At 36.3% G+C, this 14,704-nt stretch overlaps 1 protein-coding gene and 1 long non-coding RNA gene across 25 annotated transcripts in view; both read left to right on the forward strand.

Moving 5' to 3' along the window:
- mark2b (MAP/microtubule affinity-regulating kinase 2b) overlaps window positions 1-14,704 on the forward strand; it is an 88,284-nt gene that overhangs the window by 3,670 nt on the left and 69,910 nt on the right. The gene's annotated exons all lie outside the window — the stretch shown is intronic.
- LOC141375363 (uncharacterized) lies at window positions 6,607-12,666 on the forward strand. The gene is made up of 2 exons (XR_012383289.1): window positions 6,607-11,224; window positions 11,384-12,666. It is a non-coding gene; the product is annotated as an uncharacterized lncRNA (long non-coding RNA).

Here is a 14,704-nt window from a genome sequence, read left to right on the forward strand (position 1 = left end):
AATCCCGTAAATATTCCATTTCCCCTCTCCTACAACACTAGTGTGCAACTTAAGCAAAACTGATAGTAAAATTGTTTTACATTTGGTTTTGTAGTTCGGGCCTAAATAAATGTTTGTTGCCGTTTTAAATCGTTTTAAGTGAATTTGAATGACTATATATAAACCATTTGACATTATTAACGCATTTATTGGGTAAAATTGCTACTTTTTACTGTCATTCAATGTGTTTTGGTCGTTGTCAATGCACTGTCACTTTAATTGAGCGTGAGCAGCGCGTCAAAAATAGACCCAGCGCCGAAACTATCGCTGCACTGCTGCTTCGGCGACGCTCACGCCTCGCTCTGACGCGCTGCTGCCGCGTGCGGTATGAAAGCTCTAATCTGTTAACATGGACGCCGAAAACACACGCGCTGCTCAAGCTCTGCTCACGCGCCGCTGACGCTTGCGGTGTGAAACAGGCGTTATACTTTTATATTAAAAACTATACGGGTGACATGTCTTATGCATTCTGAAGTCTTTGTTTCAGTATACCTTTTTTCCAGTATCATACAGCACTGCTGAGTAAATGAACAGTAAATTGAATCTTTGGGTGAACTATGCTTTTTAGATGAGAACAAAGAAGCTGTAATATTAGCTAAAACAACCAAAATTATTATTTTTTGATTCACCCCCATACAATATATCTATATAGCAATTTCACCAGATGTAATGAGAAGCTCTCTTTTAGATTTATTGGGCTGATTTAGTTTGAAGTTTATTTTTATTTATTTAATAAAAAAAAAAAATTATAAAAAAAAGGAAACTTCTAAGGCACCTTGCTTTTATTTAAATTCGCCCCCTAATTTTATCTTTTTTTTTTAAATTTACTTATTTTCTGTAAACAAAAACTAACAAGTGACCCTTAAGATGACTTAATGTGTTTTAAAATTAGTAGTTAAGCTGTAATATAAGCTAAACCAATCAAAAACCATTATGTTTTTGAGCCACCCCCAAACTTCTGAGTTTAATACTCTGTCTGTATTAATTTTGCAATATCTATATAACAATTTTGCCAGATAAAAGGAGAAGCTCTCTTTCAGATTGATTGGGCTGATTTAGTTTGTAGTTTATTTTTTTATTTATTTATTATTTAAACTTATTATTCTACAGACACTAAATTAAAAAAGGAATCTTCCAAGGTATCTTACATTTTTTTTAAATTTGCCCAAGGGCTGGGCCGGTAAACGATATTATATCGAATCGTGATAAAATTTATGTCAATAAAAATAATAAGCTCTAGACTTTTTTTCCTCTATATTGATCTAAGAGCCGATCACACAGCAGAAATGTGCAACATGGGAATCTAAAAGTGTGTTGATATTAGAGATGTACCTAATTTTGCCACAGAAAATTTATCGGCCGGAAATATGTTATGCCATTTGATGAACCCTCTAATTTTTGTGGCTTCAGTTACTGTTGGAGTACTCTTAAATCTGGAAGCATTACCCATTTATATTGAAATATACATTGTTATCGTTCAATATGGAAAATAATTATTGAGATTGCATTTTTGCCATGTCGCCTAGCCCTAATTCGCCCCCTATTTTTATAAACAAATTTCATTGGCTTAATTTCTACGTAAAACTAACAAGGGACCCTTAAGATGGCAATGTGTTTTAAAATAAGTAATTACACTTTAAATTATACTACAGCAACTAAAAATCAATGCATTTTAAATTGTAATTAGACTTCGTCATTTTTAAAAATATATAAATGAACACTTATAATATCTGTAAATAATGCAATAGCAGACTAGTAAAATAGTCCGAGAGCTGCTATTCTATGGGGAGAATCAGTCAACAGGTACTGCATTTGACCTGGGAACCACAAAGACCACAGGCAGTGACGAAAAGCCAGCCTCACCCCTCTCAATTTGATAAGGCACAGATTGCGCCGCGAACGCCAGAGGACAGAAAATTGAGCCATTCCGAGTGAGGAGGAGGACAGATTCAGTACTCATTAATAACTCATGCCAGTGTGACTAATGCTGACTGAGCTTCATACAATACAGGCAGCGTTAACGTGTTCCTTTTCCTCTAAGTGGCTTAATAAAAAGCCAAGGACTTTATATCGTTGTCCAGCTTTTTTTTTTTTTTTCTTCTCCCGGATACCCTCTTCGAGATCTCTAACATTTAGAGTGTGTCTGTTTTAGTAGAGGAAGAGTGTGAGGAATGATTCACTGCTGTTAATCATACTAGTGAGGTCGTGGGTGAGTTTCAGCCTGCTATGTAGGAGGAGAGGTATGAAAATGTGTTATTATTTTGCATTATCCGCCATTGGTTTGCTCAGGTTCATGGAAGAATGCTTTGCATAAAAAAGTCAGACTTGGAGCGGTGTGTTTATGCTTCTGAGTTGCACCATGTTTGCATCTCTGGAAATTTAATCTGTCACTCACAGTGCTGCGTCATGTTTGCCTTTTGATTGCGGTGTTTTTATTTATTTTTTAATACAAGCCTTGATGTTCAGCTTGAATTGAGGCCCGTTCAGCCTGTTCTGCAGCATTATGGCTTTCATGTGTGAAAAGCACACCACCCCAATAAGTGTTAACACAGGGTTTCCTTGTCCTCAGTAACTCAGTGTGTCACCTTGCTGATACTGTGACCTGACACCACAGGCTTGTGTTACAGATCGCTGAAATCCCAGAACCCACAGACACAGATTTAGAGTGAGAGAAAAGGGTCTTCACCTGTTTCTTGTCCTCTAACCTCTGTGATGATGTTTTTGAAGTGGGTGTCCACAAAGTCAACATGAAATCAATCAATATTGTCTGTTTTCTTTAATATCCACTTTTTAGTCATATTACAAGGGCCAGATAGAACTTTTTTTTTTTTTTGAGGTGCTGATTTGTGTAAAAATATTACTTAATAATATTTTTGAAATCAATTAAAAAGCTGAATAAATATATAGTAACACAGATTCACATAAGTAAATAGACTCAATTAAGAATGTAGTTGTGCTTAATAAAATATAATTTATTTGATTATCTTCTAAAATACAGATACAATATACAAACTGTATTGCCAGTCATAAAGCATATTATTCAATAATATTACTGAAATTAATATAAAAGCTGAATAAAGGTAAATTGACACATTTACATAATTAAATAGACGCAATGAAGAAATTATTTCTGGCTAATAAAATATAATGTCTTTGGTTATCTACTAAAATACCGATACAATATACAATCAGAAACAATAAAGTCTGATACATACAATATACAAACTGTATTGCCAGTCATGAAGTTTATTACTTAATAATATTACTGAAATTAATATGTATTAACACACATTTACATAAGTTAATATCCTCCGTAAATAAAATATAATGTATTTGGTTATCTTCTAAAATACAGATACAATATACAAACTCAATTGCCAGTCATAAAGCATATTAGTCATTTATATTACTGAAATTAATATAAAAGCTGAATAAATATATATTAACACACATTTGCATAAGTAAATAGACTCAATGAAGAACATTTGTGATTAATAAAATATAATGTATTTATGATTTATGATCTACTAAAATACGGAATATACAAACTGTATGGTCAGTCATAAAGCATTAATATGATAACATAAATAATATTACTGAAATGAATATAAAAATGGAATAAAAATATTTTTAATATTTCAGAAAACTATTAAGTAATATGCTACATGACTGACAGTACAGATTGTATTCTGTATTTTAGTAGATTTAGTAGATAAATACACTCACCGGCCACTATTGGGATGTGGTGGAATGGGAGATTTTCATCATGGATGTGCAGCCGACAAATCTGCAGCAACTGCGTGATGCTATTATGTCATTATTAGGGTTGTAACGGTATGAATTTTTCACGGTATGATAATCGTCTAAAACAATACCACGGTTTGACGGTTTCGCGGTATACGGTATGTTACAAATGTTACAAAATAATAGAACAGTGAAGCAAATTTGACTTTTTCCAAATAATATATTTTTAGTTACTATAAACAACACCACTTACAATGAACAAATAAAAATAAGAAAATAATAAATAATGTGTCAAAGTCCAAATAAAGTCCAAATAAACATGGTGCAAATCCTCAGTAAAAAATAGATATAAATATTTACTATGCTATAAATAGTTACATAACGAAACTAGATTCAATATGGAACATCCTTAGGTTTTATGTGCCAGCATGTATATGGTTGTCAGTGGATATGGATTTGGATATGGTTGTCTGCAATGCAGACAAACAGCTGCATCTTCATTTGCGTCTTTTGAAAACAGCAAGAGCAGCAGTTCGTCTTTGCTGTGTCACTGTTTTGTCATGTTTCTGTGCTGCTGTGCATGCAAAAGTACTTAGTATGAGAATTATTTTTTTTTTGCGTTTTATTTAGCCGCGCATAAATGTATGCCTATCTCTCATTCCGTGTTGTTCAAAAAGCTTGGTCCACAAACAAAAGCGAAACCTATGATTATTGGTTGTGATATAGCGAGTTTGAACCAATCTGGGCATGGAGGAGGGACAATGCATCAATGTATCATGTCTGATTTGTCCGGAGACACAGTGACGAGCGTTTCTTTGTCAAATCAGCGTTGTCAAATGTTGATGACGTAACCGCACTGATTCCGGAACCTCTGAAAGTCCGCGAATGTTATGTGATACAGCACTGGAAAGCTGAGATTCTCTTCTTTATGCCAATCTTTGAATTGTATGAATCGGATCAGCGGATCAAAAGTTATAAAACATTTAAGAGCAATACTTATTTTTAGCCACGGGCGGCTGTCTCGGTCTTTAAGGGTTAAAACCGTTGATATGCAATTGTTCATGGTATGATAATCGTGCACGTTCAAATCGTGGTAGACCGTCATACCGGTATATTGTTACAACCCTAGTCATTATGGACCAAAATCTCTGAGGAATATTTCCAGTTAGATGCAATGAAGTATAAAGGCAGTTCTGAAGGGAAAAGGGGGGTCCAACCCGGTACTAGTAAGGTGTACCCAATAAAGTGGCCGGTCAGTGTATATGTTTACACACTTAAGTTAACAATAGACTAAATCAAGAGCAAATTTATTATTATTAAAATGTAATGTATCTTATGTTCCAACTGAAGAAAACCATATAGCTGTTATCCGCTTGTTAAGTGTGATGTCACGCTGGGTCAAAGCGCTCTATTTAACTGAATGGGGAGATTCATGAAATGCTACTAATAAACGTATACAAAGTGATTTAATACTTTCGAAAGTCACGATCGCAATATATATGTCCATGCCTAATATCCAATGGCCAGAGAGTGACTCTTTTTTAAAATTGTTAAAATTTTGGTATTTGTTATGCAGCAAGCCCAGAGATTGTTGTATACACTATGAGTTTATATAAAATTAACTTTAATGTGAGATATTAATAAAAAGTGATCATAAACAAATGATTTCTCCACTCAAATGAATGGCGACTTGGACCCGGAAACAGTATTACATACGTTACAAACACGTCACCATTTAACAAGCGGATAGCTTTATTTTGGGCATTTGTTGTGATTTATTATTTATTTAATGTAGGTTATTGCCCTATGTATTATAAAATGGCTGATAGAAAATATAGAGGCTATGTACAGTATTTGACATCAGACTTTAAATGCTTTAGACACAGCCTCAGCTAATGAAGAGACAGAATGGGAGCTCCTGTGTGTTTGTGTGGCATTTTCAGCAATGTAAAAATAAAACATCTGACACACTTGGGACTTCTCAGCCAAACAGAAATAAATTCTGCAACATTAATAGCTGAATTAAAAAGTCAAACAATTGACTGATGCTCATGTCTTGTTTGGCAGCTAAAAGGTTTAGATTTTATTTGAGTGTGAGATTTGAGAAATGCCACTCTTAAAAGAATAGTTCACCCAAAAATAAATATGCACTCGCTATTTACTTACTTTCAAGTGATTCCAAACCTTTATTAGTCTCATACAAAATAGGACATTTGGGAGAAATCTGAAAACCTGTAACCATTGACATTACATAGTAGGAAGAAACTATTAAAGATTGGAAACAAGTAAAGGGTGAATAAATGCGGACAGATTTTTAATTTTGGTTGAACTATCTCTTTAAGGGTCAGCTTGACCTTCAGGTTCCATATCTTATATGAAAGGCCTGCAAAAAAGTATGTGTCTACCACGACTGATTCCAAAATCCCAATTTGCATTAAACCATATTTGGAAGACCAACTTGGATATGCTGTGAAAATATGCCACGTTGATTATGATCATTTCATTTCATTTTGATTTTAAAGTCTCCTTGAATTCAAAATTGCCTTTTTGACTTTTAGGAATTTGTGAGCCTTAAAGTCTGCATGAACTGGAAGCTGCTGAGACTTTTATTTGAGTATGCTGATGTGCATCATACTGCTGCAGAATATTGAGTGGGGGGTGGGGCTTTCTTTTTGCACATCATTCAAACTAATGGTAAGAAGGGTGTGGTTAAGAATATTGGGGTTGAAACATCAATCTGACATCCACAGACGTGCACAAATCCAGAAGCTAATAGTTAGACTTTGAAGATTACCAAAAAACTTTTTGGTTGGATTCATTTGTGCATATTAATTGTTTACCTAAAGAATAACAATGTCCAGTAGCAAAATAAACAGGGTAAATTTTGATTTCACACAGACTTTAGGGTTGCCTGTAAGCCAGTATGCTTTCAAGAAATAAAGAGACACATTAGCACAAACTGAATCTCATTCAAAGAGTTACTGTGAATTCTACGCAGAATGCTATATTTCAATATGGAGAGAATTAAGGGGAGACCACAGACTCTGCATGGTTATTATTAGACTGGCTGTTATATGAAAGCTGAAGAGATCATCTCACACAATTGTAAAGCACTTTGGGGGTATGGCCATATTACACAATAAAGTGTGCTATATTAATGCACATTACAATGTGAGCTTTACTGAGCTTAAATGCTCTGGCTTGTGATGTAAACAAAATGCTATTAGCTATTTAAATAAGTGCGGGAAAAGCTTATCAATACTTTTATATTGTCCTGTTTCAGTTAAAATTGTCAACACAATGTATCCATGGATGGAATACTGTGTCCAGGTCCAAGCCGCTACTTGTTTAAATTGAGAAAATATTCGTTTATGGCCACTTTTTAGTCATATCACACATTAAAGTGAATTTTATATACAAGTCTATGGACTTGCTGCATCATATATACCAATATTTTACAGTTTATAAACAATTAACCACTTTCTGGCCATTGGATATTAGGCATGGATACATATATTGTGATCGTGATTTTCGAAAGTATTACATCGCTTTGTAAATGTTTATTATTACCATTTGTTGATTCTTCCTATACAGTTTGTACCCGGAAGCCACTTGTGTTACCTCACACTTAACAAATGGATAATGCTACATGTTTCATGGCATTTCAGGGAACCTTTAAAAATTTCTGGTGCTATCGATGAGGTGTTTTGGTAGCTTTTGGCCGTTGTAATGAAATATAGTGATTATTGATGGCAATTATTAACTAATAAAATACAAAATTGATTATAATTATTTATCCTGTTGACATTCTATTGGACTCTCTTTTTTTGTGCTCGCCGCTTTTGTGGACTTTTAGAAATGTCTGTCCACCTGCCTCATTTCACAGATCAAGTCTTCAGTGTTCAGTGCTGTTGAGCCTGGTGTGCTTTGTTTGGACATCCACCATAGTACCACAGATCTCTGTTGGGTCCGTTGACCCTGATCAGTCTCAAAGACTCACAGTTTTCCACTGCAGTGATTTACTCCATTAGCGCTACTCGCTCCACTAGGCAGATCATTTCACCGGAATAAAAACTTTTTTTTTTTTAATGCCAGCAGTTTTGTCCTGTATGTGAAAGTAGCGATCCTGATATTATCCACTCAGTCGAAGCTGATCTGCAAGCACTCGATAGCAGTGCTGGTATGTAATCTTTTGAGATGACTGGATATAAACAATCCATCATCATGTCATCTGTAAGGATGACTGGCAAGCGACAGATTAAAGTAATTCCTGGATTTACAACTCATTCTTTAAGATGGAATCATCATTTTGCTTTAGCCGCTCCTTTTTATTACATTTACATCTACATTATATCATTAGAAATTATACTTTTGAATTGAGTTCACTGCTTTGAAGTAAGAAAACAAAACATTTTTGCAATGTGATCAAGTTTTCTTACTTGATTTGACTTCATTCCAGTTTTATTCAAGTTTTATATATGGAAGCAAAGGTCAGTATTGAATAAAAAGAAGCAGCAGGTGATAAAGCAGGCTTTAAAGGTATAAATAATGGGTACAGTTTTGTCTTTTTATATTTCATATCTGTGAGATGTACTTTTAGGGAAACAAATTTGTTTTAACTTAAGTCAATGCGTGTAAAGATGGCAAACTGTATCCACATGTTCTCTATGAAAGGGATTAGGTGTGGTTAAAAGGGATGGACAGCATTACGTTAGACTCACTGTCATTACTGATAAATTACTAGACTGAACTTCAGCGTGTAATCAACTCTGTGGAACTGGCTCCCATTCAGGTCCTGTCAGCCTTATATGGGTACAAGGAAGACCCACAATAAAGTGGGTTGACCACATTAGAGCACCTTACAATGTTTTCTCAGATGCATCGTAATTCGTTTGTATAGTCAGATGAGGAAATGAAATGCTTTTGAAGTAATGATGTTACCATTACTATAAGTAATGTTTTTAATTTAGATCCATCATGATTAGTAGTTTTCCCCCTATCACCAACCAAAGAACCAACCAAGTTTCCAAAGCACCAAATTGGTATTAGTGATTATTGGAGTCACTGCCGAATTGTTTGTATAATTGGTAATTCTGGTAGGGCTGCATAATGAATTTGATGGTGTGATTGTAGTTTGGTTCGCTCACTGGAAAAACTAAATTAACTCAAATAATGTGGAGACGGGACATTTCTATAGTATACTTGCTCCTGCTGTTTGCAGCAGTGCTACTGTTCTGTCATACCTCGATTCGTTTACTGTCAGAAAAACTTTAGATTATTTAATAAGATAACAATTACAAAAAATTGTTGCTTGTTCAAACTACTTCTTTAAAATGAGTAGAATTTTTTTTTTTGGAGGGGGGGGTTAATTGGGATAAACAACTTAATTGCTTTATGTTCAATCTACTTAAAAACTCTGGTCCAGGTCACTTTTGATACTTATGCAATCGTACTAAATAACAAAAGTGAACAGCGAACTGTACAACAAACTAGATTTCATAACGTTCATTCGTGTGTGTATGTGTGTGTATGTCTGTGTATCATGTACTGTACCTTGATGGCAAGCAGGACTGATCCAGGGCAAACACAATGAGAATGTCTGCTTGTTTCCTCCAAAATGACTTCTGTGGATAACATGTCATGTTCTGAACATTAGAAATATTTTTGCGGCAGATAGACTCAGTCTCTATATATTACCAGAATCAAAAGATTCAGTAAAAGCAGAATGACTGCGATGTGCATACTAGGGTTGTCATGATAGTGGAATTCGTTACCAATCCATACTGAAATTTAAAAAAATGTCCATTTAAAAAGAAAGTCCTGTTTTAAAAAGCATTTTAAAGCCATGATTTATCAGCTAATCGCTTGTATGTTAGCTCATACACAAACCAGCTGATCGATGTGACTAAAACGCCCCAGCGTCCCTGTATCGATGTTTACACTCCGTAAACAGCGGTGCGTTTTCGGAACTGATGACCTTCATGGCCAATCACAGTCATTTCTATTGAGCACATGAACACAATGGCAAATCAGCGGTGTTTAAGAATATGCTCCACAGAGCTCAAATAATCGCAGGAAATTGAACTTTTTAAAAATTTCAGTACCGATTGGTACAGAATGGTATCGTGACAACCCCAGTGCATACGTTTTTTTCATTTTGGCGCCTTGACTTTCATGGCTATCACCTAGCAACAGCTGTACGCACAACAGCAGCTTGAGCAAGTGTATCAGGGTTCAGATTCAGAATGAAAAAAGACAATGTGAACACAAACCAGCTGAGCAGGCGACAAGGAGGGGACAATTGAACTTGGGTTCAGACCAGGCAGTAGGGTACTGTATATGCACATCTTGTGTTTCTTCCTATATCGATAAACTTCCAGTGAACGGTTAACGTGACTATTTTCTAAGGTTCCTTTCACAGCATCGATGTTGTAATATCATTTTAATACAATCGGCTAAATAGCAAGATAAAAACAAAAGCACGCACGAGCCATTAGGATCAGCAGGCTAGCGCAGAAACTCCATAAAAAAATACAGGGTTAAAATAAATGTTCAGACATGGCGTGGAATTTTTTTTATTTAATTCAGTTCTCGTATATTCTAAGACCCATTGTAGATCATATATCAATCAGGCAGTGGAGATCATTGATTTTTAAAGAAGCAGACCTTAAACACGCTGATTTTGTAAGGACATAAAGTTCATCGAAAGAGTTTTACCCGGGTTACTGAAAAATAAAATGTTCTTCAGAATACGTTTGCATATACCCTATCGGTGTGAAAGCACCCTTAATCGATTTGTGCTGGGACCAAATGAAAAAAATAGTTTGTAACCCATCATTGGCCCAGAATTTTAATTTGGGTGCATCCCTAAGTACCATAATTGCCACAAAGCAAGCTGATATGTATAAAAGAAATTTTGGCCATATTTCTAATAAATATTTAATGTGCTCCTTAGCCCATAGACATCTGACCCTGACTTGTATTCAGTAATAATCTGCAGCCCCATAAAACATAGATGATCAGTAGTGATTCACTTCCTGTTTGCGTTCAAACCAGACTTCACATTACGCAGAGTTGCCTTCAAACATAGTCACACAGTCTTTTGATGTGGTGAAGCGTTCACCCAATCAAACAAAACAAACCTCATCATCAAGTCACAGAAATCTTGTAAGTGCATAAAGACACAAAATCACTGCCTCGTTTGCAGGCTTAGTTCCGGCGTGACCTTTGCTTGTGTTCAGTTAGTGTGCAACAGGTGAGTCAATTCAGTCGCTCATGTAATAAATCAGTCAAATGGGTGTTAACAACATACCTGTCCTTGCCACAGCCTGTGTTTAGGCAGTTTGTTTTAGTAATGGGTTTTTCAGAACATGACGTGGTATTTATGTTTATTGTGCTTCAGTTATTTGTGAATGGACTGCTTAATGCAGGGGTGTCCAAAGTCAGTCCTGGAGGGCTGGCGTCCTGCTGATCTTAGCTCCAACTTGCTTCAACACACCTGCCTGGAAGTTTTTAGTATACTTAGTAAGAGCTTGATTAGCTTGTTCAGGTGTGTTTAATTAGGGTTGGAGCTAAACTCTCCAGGACACCGGCCCTCCAGGACCGAGTGTGGACACCCCCCTGGCTTAGTGTTTGGACGGTGATAGGCTTGAGCTCTGATAATTGTAATCAATTGGAAGCTGCATTCCAACAAACCGAGTTTCATGGAGTACATTCCAGTTACTTGTATACAACTAGAAATATTAGCTTGTAAATATTTGGATGGTGTTTGAGACTGTATTGAAGCTAAGATCTACATGAATGCGTTTACTACTGATTATGGCAGCTAATGTAGGTAAAGGTAGTAGCCAAAGAGTGGCAAGGAAATATTCAAAGATGGTGATAATCTAAAATAATCTAATCCTTTGAGCTGAGATTAACTTTTCCATTGACGTTTCTGTGAAAGCGCCACACCCAAACAAATGAAAGTATCCTTTTTTTGAGAATTTGAATAGTGTCAGAAAGCGCAGAGTATGGATGTGTTTGAGAACACGATGTTGGCCTGCTGAAGAACAAGCTTAAAAAAAAAAAACTCTTTAGCTCCCTGACCTTCAGCAACTCAAACAGGGCTCACATTTACACACGGCTTTGCATTTTTTACAATGCCGAGCATGGAGTGAGTGTGTTGAGATCAAGTCCAGAGTCTAAAATGCTGTGTGTTTAAACAGGCCTTTCCAGTTGCTCTGGGTGTGAAGTTGACTGAAGGGAGTGCCGAGGCCTTCTATCTGATTTCAGGAGCTTGACGTCATGTAGGAGTGTGTGTGTGTCTGTATCTGGGTAACAGACACACAGCATTAATGCTTGTTTTTTTGTGAACTGATTTATTAGTGCCTCAGAGCCAGTTTTAGTTTTAATTAATGCCTTCAATACATATAGAGAATTCATGCGTGGCTGGTTGATGGCAGTGTTGTTTTTAGGGGAGGGACTCTTTAGACATCTCATTATCTGATTCTGGGAATCCTGTTCCTATTCTTAACTAGATTTCTTTCTACTAGTTTGACCGCAGCGTTTTTGTGTGTTCGGTGTGATTTGGCCTTTGTTTACATCATAGAGACAATGTTAAAGTTATTAGAACATTTCCTCTATTCTTCTCCCAGGTAAACAGCCACTTACATTCATGGTTTCGGGGAAAAGTTGATGAATTGACATGTTATAAATCCAGCAGCTCTCCACTTGAGCACTGGCACCCATTATTGGTCATCATGGATGAAACAATACAATCATTTTTAAGCTGTTTAAGTGACGAAATGCATGTTCTCACACATATTTGAGAATCGGAATATCAGAACTTTGACAATATTATTTGGAAGCTTGTAATTATTTGCAGAAAATGGAAAAAAGAAACCAAATACGACAAAATGTCGCGCTGCGTCCAAATTCGCATAATTCTAAACTATAGTTTAGTTTATTTAAAATTGGAAAGGACAGGGTATTTTAGCACAATTCCCTGAAATGCGTCGAACACACACTCAAAGCAATATTTGACTAATAAAAATGCTCTCTATAACATGACAAACAAAGTAAAAACAATAATTAAACAACATCAAATATAAATTATAAGTTATCTATACAGCAGTTATAGAGCACGAGGATTAAAGGAGATAAAGATGTTTTAGTTTTACTCCTGGGTATGGCAAATGTCGTATCGCTAAAGAAGGTAGGATGACACTGGGACCTTGCAGAACAATGCAGTGGTGATATACTGTCATTGAGTATTTTAGTGAGAGTATGTATGATTGCTTCTTCACGCCTTTCACTCAGCGTTGGAAAAGTTGAAGTCGGAATACCTATTATCTGACAACATCGCTTTTGAATCCTCTCTAACTTCTCAAAGAGACCTTTGAGTAGTCTGCCCCAGACTGGATTGGCATACTCAAGAACTGGCCGTATAAAGGTCAAATACACTTGCATTAGAAAAAGACCTGCTTTTTTGGTTTTGCAAAGATAGTATATTCTGTGATGCACCTTCGAAATCATGTACTTCACGTGGGCATCCCATGATAGATCCAAGGATATTTGCACACCCAGCAATTCAAAGGTGCAAACTCTACTAATTGCTTGTCCTGAGAATGTTGACTCCTCACTTATTACCATATTCACAGTCAGCTGGCTCCATTCGTTGTCAGGTTAAATTTCTCTCCCTATTCCACTACGGAATCCAAGGCCTTCTGAGTAAGTCCAGGTGAAGATCCCATTATTAATTCTGTGATTGTTAAATCATCAGCATATTTCACAGTATATATTACTTTATATTACGGTAAAAACAGTATTCGAGCCAAGTAGTATGTACGAATTTATAGAAACACCCGGATGTCCCACTACTTCCGGTGAGATTCGGAAGTGGACATCCGATGGATGCTGCACTATTCCGTGATGCCACGCAAGATTATTTATGAATGGGAGTGTTGCGATGCAACTGATGTGGGAAGGCCACATGTTGATGACAAATGGCAGATGTAGTACATCTGAGTTCCATTCATACTACTCACATTCATACTATATAGAACATACTTTTCAAACGGTCGTGTAGTTCACGATTCAATTTAGTACCTACTCAAATTGGACACTATTTCAGACGCAGCTATGGTCACGTTATTAAACTGATGGATCACCAACTTAAAAGCGATGCGTTTCTCAGGTGATACAAAAAAACTCAGGTTTGGAACAAGTATATGGTGTGTAAAGGATTGAGAATGTTTGCTTTGATGTGAGCTATCCTATTCAGGTAAACTATAGGTGTTGAATCTCTACATCCCAAGCAGGCAGAAGGGCACACCCCACACCCCGCAGTGCTACAGAAAGAGCCGGCCACCCCAAGGAGCTTTATATCCCAGAGGAATCGCTGCTCAGTGAGAGAGAGCATATTAATATCAGGATTATTTATTCACTGCTGACAGTTTTCTGACATGGGACGAGCTGGAAAAGTGAGGGGAGAGGTGTGATGAAGAAGAGGGAGAGCGAGAGAGACACTCCATCTGCTCTCTGTTTGTGCCCTTGGCTGCCTCCAGACTAGTTTTAAATAGAGGCAGTGTGGGATTTACAGCCACATGCTTTACCTGTAGGGCAGGCCCGGTCCACCATTTATCCATCCGTCATTTTATCATCCTTTGTCTTCATCTGACCAGGTTAATGGGAAATGATCACACCAAAAATGCTTGAGTTTTTAAACTATTTATATCTTTATCTTCTACTAGTGCTGCTTTTTCGTTTTTATCAACTCAGTTAAATTTAATATTTTGGTACAATTTAGTTTTTTTTTTTAATGGAAAATTTGTGGTTTTGAGAAATTAAAATGTAAGCTAACGTTACTGCTCGAGTAACACGATGAAGGTATGCCAGTGATAACAAAAACAATGACTGCATGACTGCACACCTGATTAAC

This window comes from Danio rerio, chromosome 7 (assembly GCF_049306965.1).
Source record: "Danio rerio strain Tuebingen ecotype United States chromosome 7, GRCz12tu, whole genome shotgun sequence".
Taxonomy (NCBI): domain Eukaryota; kingdom Metazoa; phylum Chordata; class Actinopteri; order Cypriniformes; family Danionidae; genus Danio; species Danio rerio.